At 42.0% G+C, this 18,438-nt stretch overlaps 1 pseudogene; it reads right to left on the bottom strand.

Annotated features, from left to right (window-relative positions):
- Positions 1–15,468: 15,468 nt before the first annotated feature.
- LOC144582968 (histone-lysine N-methyltransferase SETMAR pseudogene) lies at positions 15,469–16,558 on the bottom strand (annotated as a pseudogene).
- Between the last annotated feature and the right edge of the window lie 1,880 nt (positions 16,559–18,438).

Here is an 18,438-nt window from a genome sequence, read left to right as displayed (position 1 = left end):
ACTTGCATTAAGTTGGTCAGCAAAAGTGAATTTTCTTTGTACAATTCTATAAACACAGTACACATTTAATGGACATTTGCTGCAATGCGCTGGATTTCTCATTCTCTAAGCCCCAGATTATTTATACAACATTCAAAGTGCTGTCATTATGCCACGTCTTCAGCTCACTCATGGAAGCACTCAGGATCTAAAATCCTGAACAACCTGACAGTATGTTCGTTATGAAGGAAATATCTCTTCTCCCCAGAACGTGGCTACCTTTGCATTAGTGGCTTCCTATGACAGCTAGCTATAGCAGAATTAGGCTGCTTGAAGGCAAAATAGGTGTTTCTCAAGGTGGGAGTTTGAAAGGCATCTGACATCTAGGCCTAAGGCTTGACCTTTTCATAGTGTACTCCAGGGATGGCTTGAGAACAAAGTGCTGTGAGAGACCTCTGGTCCACCCCACATAGCCTCAAACTCAGCCTTCTGCAGGAAGCCCTTCCTACAGAGGCCAAGGAGGCTGTGGAGGCCTGCAACTTCACCTTAGATTGTCCTTATGCCCTTGTGACTCATTATTTGACATTTAATTTAAGATGACAATCCAGTGACTGGATCACATTATGTCCTCCTATGTCTGGAAAGTGCTTTATTGACTATCTTATTTAACTACCTGCCTGTGGCTAGGATTCTTAGATCAAAAAGAAGTGGGACAATGTCCCAAATAAAAGCATCTCCCAGTGCTGGAGAGCATGGCTGGTAAAATGATCTTATAAAGATCAGCATCTTAGTGATGACACAAAAAAGGTATGGTTTAAAGAGGATACTTTAGAAATAGCAACTAACCATTGCTGGGAGTGAACCTGGAGGCTGTTCATGATGATACTGAGAGCAGAAATGCCAAGAAGGTATTCGCTTGACACAGGAAAGTGGTGCAAATTAATCTGAAAGTTGATGTCTGAGGTAGGGGTCACTCTTTGTAAAAAAGCTAATAATTAAGTTTGATTAATATTTGTTTTTTAAGAAACAGGGTCTCCACCCTATTGCCCAGGCTGGAGTACAGTGACACAATCATAGTTCACTGCAGCCTCAAACTCCTGGGCTCAAGTGATCCTAATCTCCTCCCTGACTCAGCCTCCTGAGTAGCTAGGACCACAGGTGCATGCCATCACACCTGGCTAATATCACTTTTTTTTAACTTTTTGTAGGAATGAAGTCTCACTATGTTGCCCAGGCTGGCCTCAAACTCCTGGCCTCAAGCTATCTTCCTGCCTTTGCCTCCCAAAATTCTAGAATTACAGGAATGGTAGGTAACTCCTGGTAAGGACTTGGGTAGATATAGAAGTAAGCTCTCCAAAACACTGCTTAATCTTCTCAGGACACATTTCCTTAGTATTTCAAGGCACAGTGGGCTCCTCGCACAGGGCCATCCCCTGTTCTTTGCTCCTGTTGGGATGCTCAAAATTACTTAGCTATTAACTAGGGAGATGTTCTATTTTAACCTCTCTTTTCCCCTATCATGAATGTTCTGAATTATTCAAATCTCCAATTTGGGGCTCAGCAGAGGATCTAATTACTGCCCTGCTTGCCACTTGCTGATGAAATTCAAGAGCCAAAGAATGACTTTAAAACAGTTAAATATTGAGAGGGAGCTTCTTTAGAAAATTCTGTAGGAGTCTCAATCTTATTGAGAAAAGCTGGATGGCATGGTCTGAGAGAGTTTGCTGGATAAGGCCATCTTCTGACTACACATAATTGCCATATACTCAAGGCTCAGCAAAAGTCCTGCCTTGAATTAAAATAAGCTGATCTCTATGGGTGTCCTAGTCACAGTCCTTTTATTATCAGAATCTTGAAAACAGTCACCACCCCTCTTGTCACTCAAGAGGGTAAGGTATAATGGAAAGGTAGGTAATAATGGAAATGCTAAGGTATAATGGAAAGAGGTGGTGGAAGGAAGAAGGTGCACAAGCTCCTGTCTAAAACAAGAGTAGAGGGTTTTAAGCTGAGGAAAACAGAGAAGAGATGCAGTTTGGAAGACATATCTCTTTTTGGATAATCATTCATTTATCTGCTCATTCATTCACTCATTTATCCATTAATTCATTTGTGTAATCAATCAGATTAGGAGTGCCTTTAAGGTAGATGTGGCACAACATGCTGGGCCCTGAAGATGTAAAAGGATTTAAGGCTCCCCTCTCTCCACACTGTCTTCATCCCTGCCTCATACTGGGAACCCCACACTGAACAGAAGAAGGAGTAGGGTGCTAAGAACAAGCATATAAGACGCAAAAGGAGGGGCAGTATTTCTGTCCATGACTTGGGTGTTGGCTAAGAGAAGAGTGTTGGATGAAGAGACTCCCCTGGGCTTCTCCCAGAGGCAAGTTCTCACCCACTGTGTCCTTGGGCTGTGCATGACAAGTGCTAGGGTTTTGAGATAACACCCAATCTCACCAGAGTTCAGTGAGAGTCTTTGCCTTCTGCTGAATTCCACTCTAGGTGGGAAGCCAGAACTCTTCTCCCAAGCCCCATGCACGTACTGACTTAGAAAGCAGGGAAATGTCTCAACCATGGTCTGACACCCTTAAGTCACTGCTCCAGGGACACACCGGCCCTGCTCATTTTCCACCTCTGTGAGATGCAACAAGCCAGTGTTTTCCGCTACATAATGGAAAGCCCCACTGGCAGAGTTATGCTCAATGGGGCCGATCATAAATGTGATTTATGGAGTTAGCTCATTTACTGCCTCTGATGCTGGCCCCAGCTGCCAGGAGTTTGACTGACAATTTCTGTTTATTTATTTCTCACTATATAATATCTGACTTCACATTATAAATTCTTTTGGTTGGAATTTCATGGCGTCTGCTCCAGTATTTATTGATGGGATGCTCATCGGGGACTCGGTCCTCTTTTGGGATGAGCTGGACTCTGAGCTCTTCGTTGTGTCTGTGAGGTTGAGGCTAGGGCCCTGTCACCCCTAGCGATATTTTACTATGGTAAAAATCCTCTTGTGTCTTTTGATAGACAGTCCTCTGCGTTAGAGCTATGCTCACCTGTGATGGATAAGTTGTGATTCAGAACCAGTGGAAGTAATCAGCAAAGAGTAACTTAGAGTCAAAGTGGTGTCTGTGTGTGACCATTTAGAAGAGGTCTGGAGGGGTAGAGTGTGACATGCCAGTTTTTGCCTGGATGATGGTGACCAAGTCCTTTTCCTTATTCCTTCCTTCTAGTCCATAGATAAAGCAAAATGATCACTTAACCAGAGGTTGGACAAAAGACCCCAGGTGGGTTCTGAATGTGCTTTTTCTCACCCTGTGAATGTAGAGCCTTTCATGTAGAAATGATTGACCATAAAATGTTTTTGAGAAGAATCGTGAGTTTTTTAAACATGGGCTGCATACTGCTCATAAAAATTTTACATTTTCTCTAGAGAAATGAGGCCATCACACTGTTTGTGAGTTTTTTTCCAGTGCCATCAACCACTGTTAAGATCCCTGTCTGTCACTCTCAGTCAGCCTTGTCTGCACCAACTCCTATAGTCCAGTGCTGCAGGGCTGATATGGCCCAGCCCCTCATCAGTCCTAGAGGAAGAAAATAACATTCATTAAGCACCTCCCATGCACCAGATGGGCACCTCGATAAACCTTCATCATAATCACTCCTCATGAGTTACGTATGTTTGCCTTTACTTTGCCAGGTGAGAAAACGGGGGTTTGAAGAGCCTAAGTCTCAAAAAGATTCATTTCCTTCCCAAAGGACAAAAAGCAAGTATGAGTCAGGGACAAAATTTAACCTTATGTCTCTCTGACCACAAAGCAAATTTTGTTTCTACTTGGCATTCCCTGTGACAACGTTTAAAGGAAAACTCTGACTTCTACAGCATTGCTTTATTCCCCAAACAACTAGGAAAAAATACAGCTCTCATTATCCCAACATCCTTGTCATCCACTGGGGACCTTGGGCAAGTCATTTAACTTCTGTGGGTCTCAGCTTTCTCATTTATAAAAATATATAGTCCTATCTATGGTCTGTTGTTATAACACAGGGTCATGTGGAGACATGCACAAAGTGTCTAGTGCAGGGTCTTGCACTTGATAGGCCCTGAATAAATGGTAGTAATCATTTGTCATCCTCATCACCATCATCATCATTATTATCATCAATTGTCTTCATCCTCCCCCTCATCATTATCATGTCATCAACATTATAATCATCATTCTTCTTATCTTATTGAGAGTGGCCTATCATTTCACTGAGAATTAACTGTGTCCCTGGTGGGCTTGGATACTCTCTGGGAGGCTTTTTCTGAATGAAGGAAACCTGGTGAGCCAATGACAGCACTGACATTGAATTATTGATTTGTGCCTCCCAAGGCCAAGCCCTTTTAAGATTCATTAAATCAAATAATAGAAACCTCAGCTGCCATACTTTTCCAAGCATGGACTGAATTCAATCCATCTCTCCCCATCTTCCCCCAGCCTGGTCATGGTTATTTGTCTCTGACTGTTCACACAAAGAAAAGATCACTAATAGCCACTAAATAGATCCAGAGATAATAGTTGCTCCCAGGGCTTTAAAGCTAGCATATATTCCACAAAGGTAAAAATTTGTCTTCTGTTAACATTTGAGCAACAGAAAGAGACATAGAAGAGTGTAATCTTCCATTTTAGAGTCATCTGCTTGTTGCTTAGGTGGATTTTATTAATCCCATTTTCCAAATGAGAAAACTGAATTTCAAAGAAGTTAATTGACTCGTCTGGTGACATAAGCTCATAAATGGCAGAGGTGAAATACGAACCCAGGTTCATCTGACTTTGAAGCCCATGCTACTTTACAATGTTCTGCTGCTTCTGTAAACTCGCAAGGACTTACAGACACATACATACTGACACATGATTGTATATACATTATAGTTTCCCCAAAGACTTCTCAGGGCCATCAGGTCAGGGTTAGTTACATGAACTTGCAAAGCAAGGGACTCCAAGGTCAGGGCCACCTTTGCCCTCCCATGTGGTATCTTTATAGGCCAGAAATAGAAACTTTTCCCCAAGCCCTGAGTCTTGGTCATAATGCCCTGTGACCTTGAGAGCAAGGATAAAGAGTCTGGAAAGTACCCCTTTCATCTTATTCTATTCCTGGGCAAATACCTTACACCATCCACTTTACTGATCTTCAGATAGGAGGATAGCAAGGTGATATTCTGTACTACCAAGCTGAGTGAACGAACGGACAGCAGACAACCAACAACTGGGTGTATTTTAACTATGGCCACTCTTTACCAATGAAACAAGGCAAAACGTTGACGCCTTTCATTTCACACCATCAAGGACGTACTCATTACCAGGGCTCCTCTAATTTAATGCAGACATCAAATTCTTTGTCTGTGTTTGGAGGACATGTGTAATATGAGACATTTACATAAAAGAAGTAGGCACAATACATACTTGCAATTTAAGAAAAGGTGAGAAGATGCTACTTTTCCCATGAAGGGTCAAGGATTCATTATAAAAATAAAAATGGCGAGCAGGACAATGTCGACAACAAACCAACAAAAACAGATGAAGCAGTAGGAGTCAGTGAGAGACAATATTGTCCCCAAAGTAAATTTAACTTTGCAATAATTTGAGGTTAGAATAGATGAGGAAATTGCTTGCACTAACACAGCTGTTCAAAAAATTACAATTTTGGGCCAGGTGCGGTGGCTCACGCCTGTAATCCCAGCACTTTGGGAGGCCGAGGTGGGTGGATCACGAGGTCAGGAGATCGAGACCATCCTGGTCAACATGGTGAAACCCCGTCTCTACTAAAAATACAAAAAATTAGCTGGGCATGGTGGCGCGTGCCTGTAATCCCAGCTACTCGGGAGGCTGAGGCAGGAGAATTGCCTGAAGCCAGGAGGCGGAAGTTGCGGTGAGCCGAGATCGCGCCATTGCACTCCAGCCTGGGTAACAACAGCAAAACTCCGTCTCAAAAAAAAAAAAAAAAAAAAAAAAAAATTACAATTTTGCTACTAATAATAGTTCCAGGGATAATAATAGAGGCATTATCATTATTTTATTACGACTATTATTGACATTGAAATTCTACCATCTATCGACTGCCTAAGACAGGCGTGATTGCGCTCATTTTAAAGACACACTCACTAAAGCTCAAGGCGGTTAAAAGAATTGCCCAAGTCTACTCAGCTGCCAAGGTGGGGTCTCTCAATCTTGGCATTATGGACACTTGGTACAAGATAGTTCTTTGTTCTGGGGAGCTGTCCTGTGAGTATGTGGTTTGGCACCAGACCCTGCCACTGTCTGGCATAGCATCCTTGGCCTCTGCCCGCGAGATGCCAGTAGCACCCCCTAGCCATGATGAATAAAATGTCCCTGGACATTGTCAAAATTGGCCCCAGCTGAGCTGAGAACCACTGCTGTAAGAGTTGGAGCTGGGTTTCATGCCCAGTTTACACCCTTTCTAATACAAGAATAGTGAAATTAAGTCCAGGTAAGGGATCTCCCTCTAAAAAGAAAAATCATCTGAAAACAACTTACTAGCAGGAAAAAAAAAAATAAGGGCTGGGGTATAACTTTATGTTATAAACTCCCAGAGTGGTGGTTATAACACTATAAACTCTGGTGGAGTTATGGTCTCTGTTCCTCCCCACAGCCCTTAGAGGTAACACTGGAGAAAGAATGCCAGTTGGAAAAAAAAATAAAAATAAAAACAGCTGAGATTTGCAGAGAAGTGGCTCGAGAGAACACAGAAAAGCTAAGGCAAATCCTCTCTCTAGTGCAGAGGGCCCTGCTGACTTTGTGAGGCTCTCATCTAACGCTGCAATGTTGGTGAGCACTCCCCTCGGTCCCCTGGCTCCAATCTGTCTGGGGACAGATCCAAGCACACCTCCAGTATATCCAGTTCATGGCTGGGATATCAGCCAAACAGTCCGTCAAAGGACATTTGTACCAAGCCAAGTCCTCTAGAATTCCGGCCCCCCTGGGCAGTCCCTCTTTGCTTTCCAGATTTTCTTAGATCACAGAAAAATTGATGGCACACAATACTCAACCCTCAAACGTTTGCTAAGACATAAATGTTTTAGTTAAGGTGGGAAGAATGTCAAAGAGAATTCACCTACTGTGGAACAGAATAAATAGAAGGTATGGATCCAGTTGCTCATGTTAAGAAAGAGCTTTGATCTTACTGAGGAGGAAAAAAAATAAAAAGAAAGAGCTAACAAAAGAAATATAAGAATGAATATAATATTCTATTATATATAATATATAGTTTTGTTATATATAATGTGGATTATACAATAAAGAGAAACAGAAATGATGGACGAATAGAGAGTTGGATGAAAGGAAGGAACACAGCATTCAAAACACATTTACAGGACAGAATCTGGAAGAGAAAACAAGAACAAAATTCTCCAGAGTCTTTGAAGGTATAGAACAAAATAATGATATAAATTTAATAAAACAAGCTTTATAATCAGATTATGACCAGCAGACTGAGAAAGAAAAAGTGATCGTAAGAAATTAAGAAAGCAAATTAAAGACCAATGACAGTATCCTTTCCTGACTAACAAATAAATAAAAAACAGCAAAAAACGTAAGAGACATGGTCAAAAATGAAATCACTGACACAGAGAAGGAGCCTGAAGAGATTACTATGAGCACAAAAGTAAGGTGTTTAAATCAACCAGAGATAGGAGAATGGATATAGATGTCACAGAAAATTCAACTCAGGTTAATTGATATCCTTTAAGAAGGTAATCAAACAAATGGAATAGAAGCAATATTTGAAGATGCAATGGAAGAAAATTATCCTCAAATTTCAGAAGAATGGAATTTGTATATGCAAATATTAAAGTGTATTCCAGAGGAACACAGAGACATTCTCTGCCTAAATTATTAAATTGTGTATAACAAAGAATTTGAGGCAGCCAGGAATGCCTTAATTTTGAGGCAACCAGTCTCCCTCCCAGGGTAAAAATTAGTCTGGTCTTGTATTTTTTCACAGTAAAGAAAGAAAATGTGCCACAAGGATGTCATAAGCAGCTTTGCTGAAATTCAAATTCATGTCACTGTCAAGTTGGCTAATAGACTCAACTTAGAAACGAAATCTGTTAATCCTAAAGTTAAACCTATAACTATCATTTAAAAAGGACATGCAAGGCTGGGTATGGTGGCTCACACCTGTAATCCCAGCACTTTGGGAGGCCGAGGCAGGTGGATCGCCTGAGGTCAGGTGTTCGAAATCAGCCTGGCCATCATGACGAAACCCTGTCTCTATTAAAAATACAAAAATTAGCTGTGCCTGATGGCATGCACCTATAATCCCAGCCACTTGGGAGGCTGAGGCAGGAGAACCACTTGAAACTGGGAGGTGGAGGTTGCAGTGACCTCAGACCGAGCCATTACACTCTAGCCTGGGTGACAGAGCAAGACTCTAGCTAATAAAAAAAGGACATACCAGTTAAACACCTTGTGCTAAAAGACTGTTAAACAATTGCTACAGGATTAACAAGCAAACAAAAAACGCATGCCCTAAGAATTTTATAAGTCCAGGCAAATTGGATACAAAGTTAAAGGACAGAAAGGTCACTGTTTGTGTGACCCCTTCTCACTCTACCTCTTCCCATCACCCCCACCAAAAACATGAAATCAGCTCCACGATAAGATAACATGTGGGGATTAGCCATAAATACTTTTAAATATTGAATACAATCTAACAGTTATTTAAATTCTTGTAGAAATAATGGTTTAAAATCTAAAGAATATGAAATTTGGCTATATAAAATTATACCGTAATTAATAAAAATCAGTAAGAGACAACATAAACATCTCTTCATTTCTCCTAGTAGGGTGTTAGTTAATAGTATCTGAGGTGAAACAAGTAATTTGGAGATGACTTCATATTTTCTTTGTCCATTCATCCACGGACATCTTGGCTAATGTGAATAGTGTTGTAATTATAGTGCGGATATTTCTTCCACATACTGATTCCAATTCATTTGGAGATATATCCAGAAGTGGGTTTGCTGGACCATACAATAATTCTATTTGTTGTCTGAGGGACTGCCATACTTTCTGTACAATGGCTGTACTAATTACATTCCCACCAGTAGTGTAGAAGGATTCCATTTCCTCCACATCCTCACCAATTCTTGTTTATTTTGGCTCTTTGATAATAGCCGCTTTCACAGGTGTGAGATGATGTCTCATTGTGATTTCATTTTGCTTTCCCCAGTAATTAGCAATGTTGAGCATTTAACAAATAAACCTGTTAGACATCTAAGCGAGGCACAGGAAGATAGATATCCCATGATTTCACTCATATGCAAAATCTAAAAACGTCAGACTTGTAGGAGTAGAGAATAGAATGGTGGTAGGGGATGGAGTGGGCAATGGAGAGAATTTGACCAGCGCATACAGAGTTCCAGTTAGACAAAGGAATAAATTTTCAAGATCTATTGCACAGCAAAATGACCATATTTAATAATGTGTCAAGTATTTCAGAATTGCTAGAAAATAGAGTTAAATGTGTTCATTACAAAAAGTAAGCACGTGAGGTGATGAATATGTTAATTAGCTTGATGTAATAATTCCACAATGTATTCATATAGCAAAATATCACAATGAACCCTATAAATGTATATAATTATTATTTGGCAATTAAAATTTAAAAATTTAAAAAAGACACAGGAGACACATACATCTGACTCTGACATTTTCATTTTTTACATAATCTTTTATATCGACAATGTATTAACTTTTAGATATTATCGTGCAATGGTTTCTATGCTTCCGATGGATTTGGATGCATAAAAAGATACAATTGAAAACATAGATTGTGCATGGGCTTTGGAGTTTTACAGATCTGTATACACCCTGCATCTGCCACTAACTAGAGTTTCATTAGACAAGTTCCCTAAATCTAAGTCTGAAGATTCCTCAGCTGTGACGAGGGAGTAGCCACACCTACTTACCAGGGTTGCTGTGAGTTTGTGATGTTATGACCAGCACAGTGCCCAGCATTGGACAGTCTCTTAACACTGGATTCCTTTTGCATTTCTCCTGGAAATTCTTTTCCAGTCCGTCCATCCATCCATTTATCCATCCATCTATCCATCCATCCAGTCCATCCATCCATTTATGCATCCAAGAAGCATATATTGTACAGGTGTTTACTAACTGCTGGTGACCCCTCTGGGTGAAAAGATACAGCCTCTGCTTGGAAAAGACAACTAGCCAAGCAAGATAAGAATAGTGAGGTGGTAGAACTTCAGGGTCAGAAGATGCAAGTGCTTTTGCAAAGAAGCGGGGCTACCTTTTATTAATATTTGTTTCAGAGGCAATCCCTTGGTTACTGGCCAGTTCCCGTGCTCTTGCTTGGCCTTTTGGAGCCGAGGTGTTGTTCTGAGCCCTCAGAAATTGGACAATGTTTCATTTTACTTTCCCTTCCTCCCACCTCTTCTGTCTCTGTTCTGCCTCCCATCTTTAAGTGCTTTGGCTCTTTATCGTGGCTTTGAAATTGAGAAAGACATTTTGGAATGCAATTAGCCACACTGTTGCCACAGCAACAAAAACATAAACTTAAATGATTTATACACAGAGATAACACTTCAGAAAATAATTTAATCCCACAGCTGAAAATGAAATGGATTGGACAATGAGAAAATTGTATTCTTCTCTCCCTGATGAGAAGCCTCCAGGTCTTCATGTGATGTGGGTGTACATTGAGATGGAGAGAATTAGGTGACCTGAGAGCAGCTCCTGCACACACCAGAGGTCAGGGTTCATGTCGGGGTTCAGGCCTAACACTCAGCCTGCTCTGCACCTGCTGAGGCAATCCAGTCCAGCAAAACCAAATACAAGGGTGAACATCATTCCATGAACCATAAGCATGTCTGCCCTTAAGGTCGTGCTCGTCTCTTCATAATACTGTGCATATCCGTACCCATAAATCCAGAAGATGTCATCACATTAAAGTGAAATCTTTTACAGAGCCACGGAATGGGAGGGGTTGTGCTTTCAAAACAAAACAAAATACAAAACCTACAAATCAGGTATTCTGCAACAGTTTCTGCCTTACTCCTGCGCTCTCCCCTTGAAGATTGCCTAATTAACACAGCCCCCAGTGCGCTTGGACTCAGGATACTTTCTAAGGTGGCTTAATAACTACTCAGACTGTGTCAGGAGTTATAGTACTTTATTTCTGCTATAAAGTGTTGTTGCCTTCCTAGGAGAGAAGTGTAAAAATAAATGAAAGCAGATATTATCTTGAAATATTTATCTTTCATTCTTCATTTCTTTTCCACATTTTACATATATGGATGCTTTGCAATCAGTAAGGACAGGAGTTTCTGAATTTCTTCTACTGCACATTCCTACCAGTGGAGCAGATATATGTGTAGTGCACTACTGCCAAGCCATATATATTCAAAACTAATGAAGTATAATTTTTTAATTTTTGAAAAAATATACTGAAGTTTTAAAATTTTCTCTCATACCTAAATGAATCATCTTGCATCCCACTTTGGAAACCACTGTGAATTGGAGGTATCTCATTTGTTTCAAGAAGAATTGGGTTGGTTAAAATGGGAGCCATAGAAAAAAATAACGCTCAAATTTCTAATACAAGATCTGGAGGATCAAAATGGAAGGTGATGAGGGGGCTGAGCACAGTGTGTTTCATAACAATAGGCTGGAAAAGGATAGAGTGGGAATAGAGAAGATACTAATTCTCATGTCCTCCTGGAAGATTTCAGAGGGGGTGGGGAGAGGAGAGACATGGAAAAGAGCCCTGTGGGTGCCTGGCTCTAGAGAATGAGTTGGACACAAAGCCATGAATTGGGTGGTGACTGTGGCACAGAGACTGAGAAGCTGCTCTTTAGTAGGTCCTGTGAAGGCTCTCCAACAACAGTGACTGCAGGTGGCCACTGGGTGCTCCAGCTGTTGGACACTACCCAATGCTTTGCTGAGTACATCCTAATTGCTGAGCCCATCAAGCACCCATGCTATATGAAGCTAGCCTTCCTCAGACTACCACTGTGAAAAACAGCACAAGGGGCTCCCTGGCACTCATGGGATGAGCTTAGATGCATGCAAGGAGCACCACTCCTTGATAGGACTGATCAGTGATGAAAGCATCCCATGGTCTCTTGGGAAACCACTCACATCACTCAGTCCCACTAATTGACTTCCACTAATTTTGCATCATTGACTTTCCACACTGGGCCAAATATTGAAGTCATTTTTTTCTATAAAAATGATTTTTTTTTCAGCAGTGAACATTTATACCACAAATCAGCACCTAGGAGCTCAAATTCCAAACAAAATCATATCAATTTATACATAATGTTTCATATTTAGGAACTCCTATTAAGAAATAGTCTACTCACCAGGTTTAGTTAATGAATCAGGGAAAAAAGAAAATGCACTAATTTATTTATATTCTGCAAGCGAGGGTTTTCTTTATTTCATACAGTTCTCTGGATATGCATGAACTTGGAAGTTGGAAATGGTTTAGATTCCTGCTCTACTACATGTCAACTCTGTAGTTTCAGGCAAACCACAACCTCTGAAAGTCTCCATTTCCTCATCGGTAAAATGGGGATGATAATATCACCCCTGCTGAATTGTTGTTATATATTTATCATCCTTCACTCCTTTCCTTTTCTTCCTTTCCCTTCCCTCACTCCCCTCCCCTCCCCCTCCTCTCCCCTCCCCTTCCCCTCCCGTCCCCATTCCCTTTCCTTTCATTTTTCCTTTCCTTTCCTCTCCTCTCCCTTCCCTTCCCTTCCCTTCCCTCCCCCTCCCCCTTCCCATCCCCCTTCCTTCCTTTTCCCTTCCATTTCCTCCCTTCTCCCCTTCCCTCCCCTCCCCCTCCCCCTCCCCCTCTTCCCTCCCCTTCACTTCCCTTTCCTCCCTTCTTCTCCTCTTCCCTTCCCTCCCCTCTTCTCTCCTTCCCTTCCCTCCCCTTTTCTCTCCTTCCCTTCCCCCTTCTCTCCTTCCCTTCCCTTCCCCCACTAACATCGAGGCTCATAGGAAATTTCCTGTATACAATATTAACTATAGTTCTGCTGTACGCTAGATCTCTAATCCTATTCGTCCTACATAACTGCAACTTTGTACCCTTCGATCTGCATCTTCCAATTTTCCTCATCCACCAACCCTCACCCACCCCTGGTAACCACACTTCTCTGTTAGGTTTGTTGTTTTTAGATTCTGGATGTAAGTAAAATAATCACTGTTTTTCTTTCTGCGTCTGGCTTGTTTCACTCAGCACAGTGTCCTCCAGTTTCATATCATTGCAAATGACAGGATTTACTTCTTTTTAAAGGCTGAATAATACTTTATTACACACACAGAGCAAACTCTTTATACATTTATCCATCAACTGACACCTCAGTTGTTTCCATATCTTGGTTATTGTTCCTAATGCTATAATGAACATGGAAGTATAAGGATCGCTAAGAGGCGGTGGTTTTCATTCCTTTGGGTATATATTCTGAAGAGAAATTGCTGGGGCATATGTTCATACTATTTTTAATTTCTTTAGGAACCTGGGTTTGGTTTTCCCCAGTGGCTGTGCCAACCTGCATTCCCACCAACAGTGTACGAGGTTCACTCTGTACCCTTGCCAATGCTTGCTATCTCTTGTCTTTTTGATAGTAGCCATCCTGACAGGTGTGAGGTGCTATCTCATTGTAGTTTTGGTTTCCATGTCCCTGATGATTAGTGATGCCAAACACCTTTTCATATATCTGTTGGCCATTCATGTATCTTCTTTGGATAGATGTCTATTCAGGCTCTTTGCCCATTTTTAATCATTTGCCCAAGTTGCCCCTGTGATGTTAGATGCACCCACCGAGCTCCCCAGAGCGCCATGCGTGCTATGTGTGGGAATGTATACAAAGTCTCTAGCACTCAGCCACGAAGAATTGCATTACTTCCCTTTCCCTCCCTTCAGGACAACGGCTATGTCTTATTTCTTATTTGTCTGTGGGCTCCTCGAAGTGTCTAGACCAGACATTTCTATGTTTCTCACATAGAAGTGGTCGCTAAAGGTTTGGTGAATTAAGGTGAATCTGCAGACCCCACTGGCTGAAGCATCACTCCTGCATCAGAACAAACCAACTGGATCTCAGTCTTCTCTCCTGAGGAGGTTCAGGAAGACAGAGCCCCTGGGGAAGGGCTCTTTACCCCATGAGGCCCTTCCTCCTTAGCAAAAGCATACAGGTGAGTACATCTAATAAAGCAATTGCGTTGGGGGCCACGGAGCCCGAGGCCGCCCCAGGAGAGCTCGAGTTCCCACAGTGGGCTGGGCTAATGAGGTCCTTTGGCACAGGACCTATGACTCTGGCCAGTTCCCTGGTGGGGGTTGGAGGAAGATTTGTCAAGTCTTGTGAAAAAGGAATCAGTCTTCTGCAGGAAGGTCGAGGTGGACCCAGAGCTCTCTAAGCAGAGACTGTGCTGCCAGCAGGGGTGTTGGCTACACCCCAAGGCCCTCTGGCTGTTTCCTGTGTGGGCATCAATGGCACTTCCTTGTTTTTGTTTAAAAGAAAGGCACAGACAGCGAGTTTGATACTTTCCTGGCAAATAAAACAGGTCCAGAATGCCTTTTCTACAATTCTGAAATCCAAAGAGCTCAGAAAATGGAAACTTTTCTTATAGTTTAATTGGCAGCAAAACCTGACCTGATCTGAACTCATTCGGCTACAAAACTTGACCTTATGTGATGTGAGGTTATCTGTTCAGTGTGAATGTTCATACATTGCACTGCAGGAATATTTACGTATTTGATTACGGGTGCTGCCCTAGACCCTGCCGAGGGTGCTGTGGAATGTGCAGTATATTTAAGCATGCTTTCCCTTTCTGAAGTTGGAAAGGTCTGCATCCTGAAACATTGCTGGCCCCTAGGGTGTCAAAGGAGGGGCTGTGGGATGAGACTGAATACTTCCTGTAATTTTCCATTTGCACATCAGCCTTGAGGAATATTGAGCAATGGCATGTTCATCTTCTAGCAGTTTGCCTTAGCTGGTGCCTTCTGGTGGCAAGGACAGAAGACATTCAGATAACTTCGGAAAAGGGGCTTTGCTGTCAAAGTTCTCATAGGAGTGAGAACTAAATGAGTTAAGGATTTGCCATTGATGGGAGGAGCAGCTTTACATGATCTCTCTCTCTCTTAATCTCACTCTTGAGCTTTTCTTTTTCTCTTTCTCTCCCATGAGGTTGTTGTGTGGTATCCCTTCCCTCACCACCTTCTTTCCTCTCCTCTCTTCTCCACTCCTCATGGTATCTCTGCTCCTCTCTGGGCATCTGCTCCATTCTCTCCACAGCCTCCTCTGTGTCCTCATGATCATTACAGTTGCTCATAAATTCGGCTTACACACAGCCTACCTGTATCCAGCTATAGTTCCGTGGCTCATGTACTCATACTGTTTGCTGTTGTTTATTCCATCTTGCTGTGCGTCTCAACTGGACAATGAAATGGTTAGTGCAAAAGTAATAGTGGTTTTGGGTCATGAATTTTAGATCATTATAACTGGGCTCAAACACATCTTTATGAATCAAAGCAGAAGCCACTACAATCAGCACATTTTTGCCAGTGAGAAATAGGTTTATTTCTGTAGCGTAAAAATTCGTGCTCTGGGATTTGACAAACTGTTGGGAAACATTTCCTGCATCCTGCTGGTTGTGGAAGCATTTCCGCTGCAAAAAGCTGTCGAGATGCTTGAAGAAGCGGTAGTAGGTTGGCAAGGGGGCAGGTGAATATGGCAGACGAGGCAAAACCTCGTAGCCTAATTCGTTAAACTTTTGAAGCATCGGTTGTGTGATGTGTGGTCAGGCGTTGTCATGGAGAAGAATTGGGCCCTGTCTGTTGACCAAGGTCAGCTGCAAGTGTTGCAGTTTTTGGTGCCTCTCACCAACTTGCTGAGCATACTTCTCAGATGTAATGGTTTCACCAGGATTCAGAAAACTGTATTGGATCAGACAGGCAGCAGACCACCAAGCAGTGGCCATGACATTTTTCTGATGCAAGTTTGGCTTTGGAAAGTGCTTTGGAGCATTTTCTTGATCCAACCACTGAGCTGGTCATTGTCGGTTGTCTATAAAATCTACTTTTTGTCACACATCACAATCTAATCAACAAATGGTTCATTGCTGTTCTGTGGAATAAGAGATGACATTTCAAAATGACAATTTAAAAAAATATTTTGCTCTGTTCATGAGGTGCCTACTTATCAAGTTCTTTATACTTTTCCAATTTGCTTCAAATGCTGAACGACCATGGAATGGTCGACTTGAACTCTTTGGAAACTTCTCCTGTAGTTGTAAGAACATCAGCTTTGATGATTTCTCTGCACTGGTCATTGTCAGTTTCCGATGGCTAGCCACTAGCTCCTCATCTTCAAGGCTCGCATCTCCTTTCCAAAACCTCTTGAACCACCACTGCACTGTAGGTTCAATAGCAGTACCTGGGCCAAATGCGTTGGTGTGGATTGTCTCAGCTGCTTTGATTTTGAATGACCCATTTTGAGCTCTAATAAGAAAATCGCTTGAATTTGCTTCTTGTCTAACATCATTTCCATAGTCTAAAATAAACATAAAATAGATAGCAAGTCATAAGTCATTATCAAAAAACCAAACAAGAAATGCCCATTAAAATGATGTGTAACATAACCACATTTATTTAGGAATGTATTCCAATATCAAATGGCAAAGTCTGGCAATGTAAAATCTACTACTTCTGCACTCACCTAATAATAGTCTCATGTTATCTTTCCGTGACACGTCTATGGAAGGAATATGCTAGTTAAGTGATCACTCCAATACTGTTGACTGTGTTTAGGGAAAGGGACATGTGACACAGAATAGGGCTGCCTAAGCCTGACCCTTGAGTGGCATTCCACTTAGAAGGGGCCATGGCTACGTGGGGTCCCAAAGTCTACTACGTGGTCCAAACTCTAACATTGCTGACGGATGCCCCAAAGGACCAAAGATTGGAAATATTTCGTCAAGCTCTGGTAGTCCTGGTTGTATCCTTCCTCTTTTTTCTTTTTTGCCATCCTGCAGCGTATACATGAATACTCCACACTTTCCAGCTACTCTAAGAGTACAGGGTTCTTCTCTTAAAGTCACAAGCTTCCAAGAGTCGCTATTGCAGATATTCTCTTTCTGGATCAATGTTTGCCAATTCCCATCTAACCCTACGATCCTAATACCTCCCACAACAAAAGAAACTGAGACCAGAGCAAACCCCAAATACAGTCACATTTATGGAAGTCATTTGTATGAATAGACCGAAGAAAGGCAAAGAGTCAATCACTACCAGTGCTTCTTTCTTTCTTTCTTTCTTTCTTTTTGTTGGCTTTTGGCAGAAGCCTAACTTCTTTTTTATTTTTTTCAAATTATGATAAGACTTTTCACTATGTGGTGGGCTTCAAGGGGCCAGAGACAATTTTCTTTCCCCTCACACAAAGCTTGATAATCTCATAGATTCTTAATAAATGGCTGTTGATGAATGGGTCTTCTACTAAAACCAGCCAGATATTAATGATTCTCTCATTTTCTTCCTATCACTTTTTCTTAGAAAAAAAACAAACTTGTTTTTTTTTTATTGGATTTTAGGTTTGGGGGTACATGTGAAGAACATGCAAAATTGTTGCATAGGTACACACGTGGCAGTGTGATTTGCTGCCTTCCTCCCCTTCACCTGTATCTGGCATTTCTCCCCATGCTAGTGCTTCTATGACCATATTTACCATATGTACCGTGTTTCAGTAGCTCCTAGAAATGCAGTTACCCAAATCGGGGAGAATGGGTTTTGCTGATGGAATAAACACCCCTGAAGTCCCTTAGTAGCACATTGAGAAGATGTTCCTTCTGCATCTATGTGTACAGACAAAAATCCAAGGAGACTAAAATTGCTAGGATCATGTGCAGCCTGACCCTAAGGGGCTCCTGCCCTCAGCATGTGCTGGCAGGTGTGGGAGACAGTGGCACTGACAGGTCTTGGGCAGGGTGAGATCAGAGGGCAGGCATCTTGGAGCTGAGCTGGACAGGGCCCACGCTCAACAGCGCCATGAAAGACCATCCTCCATGCAAAGGGGAGGTGTGCTATGTCAGCAAGAGCTGTTTAAATAGATTTCCTTGCTGCCAGGGTGCTAATGAGGTGTTAACACAGGGGAGGGAGGCAGGCGGGGCTCTCTGGAAGAAGGAGCAGATCTGAGCAAGGCTTCAAAGGATTTGAGTTAGGAGCTTCAGACAGCGGCCCTACCCACCTGCCCTAAGTCAATCTGAAGGCTCCCCTTAAGCGAGCTGAAGAGAACAGCTTGGATGTTCTGAGAACAGCTCCTGTTGTTTTCTGTCTCACAATCTTTCAAGAATGCTCCTCCTTATTCTTTAGAAGCCAAAGTGCTCACTATTGTATTCAGGACCAAACTCCACTGGAGACTCTGCCTGCACAAAG

Source organism: Callithrix jacchus, chromosome 6, assembly GCF_049354715.1.
Source record: "Callithrix jacchus isolate 240 chromosome 6, calJac240_pri, whole genome shotgun sequence".
NCBI lineage: Eukaryota > Metazoa > Chordata > Mammalia > Primates > Cebidae > Callithrix > Callithrix jacchus.
Note: the sequence above shows the minus strand (reverse complement) of the source record. Positions and strands in the feature narration are given on the sequence as shown.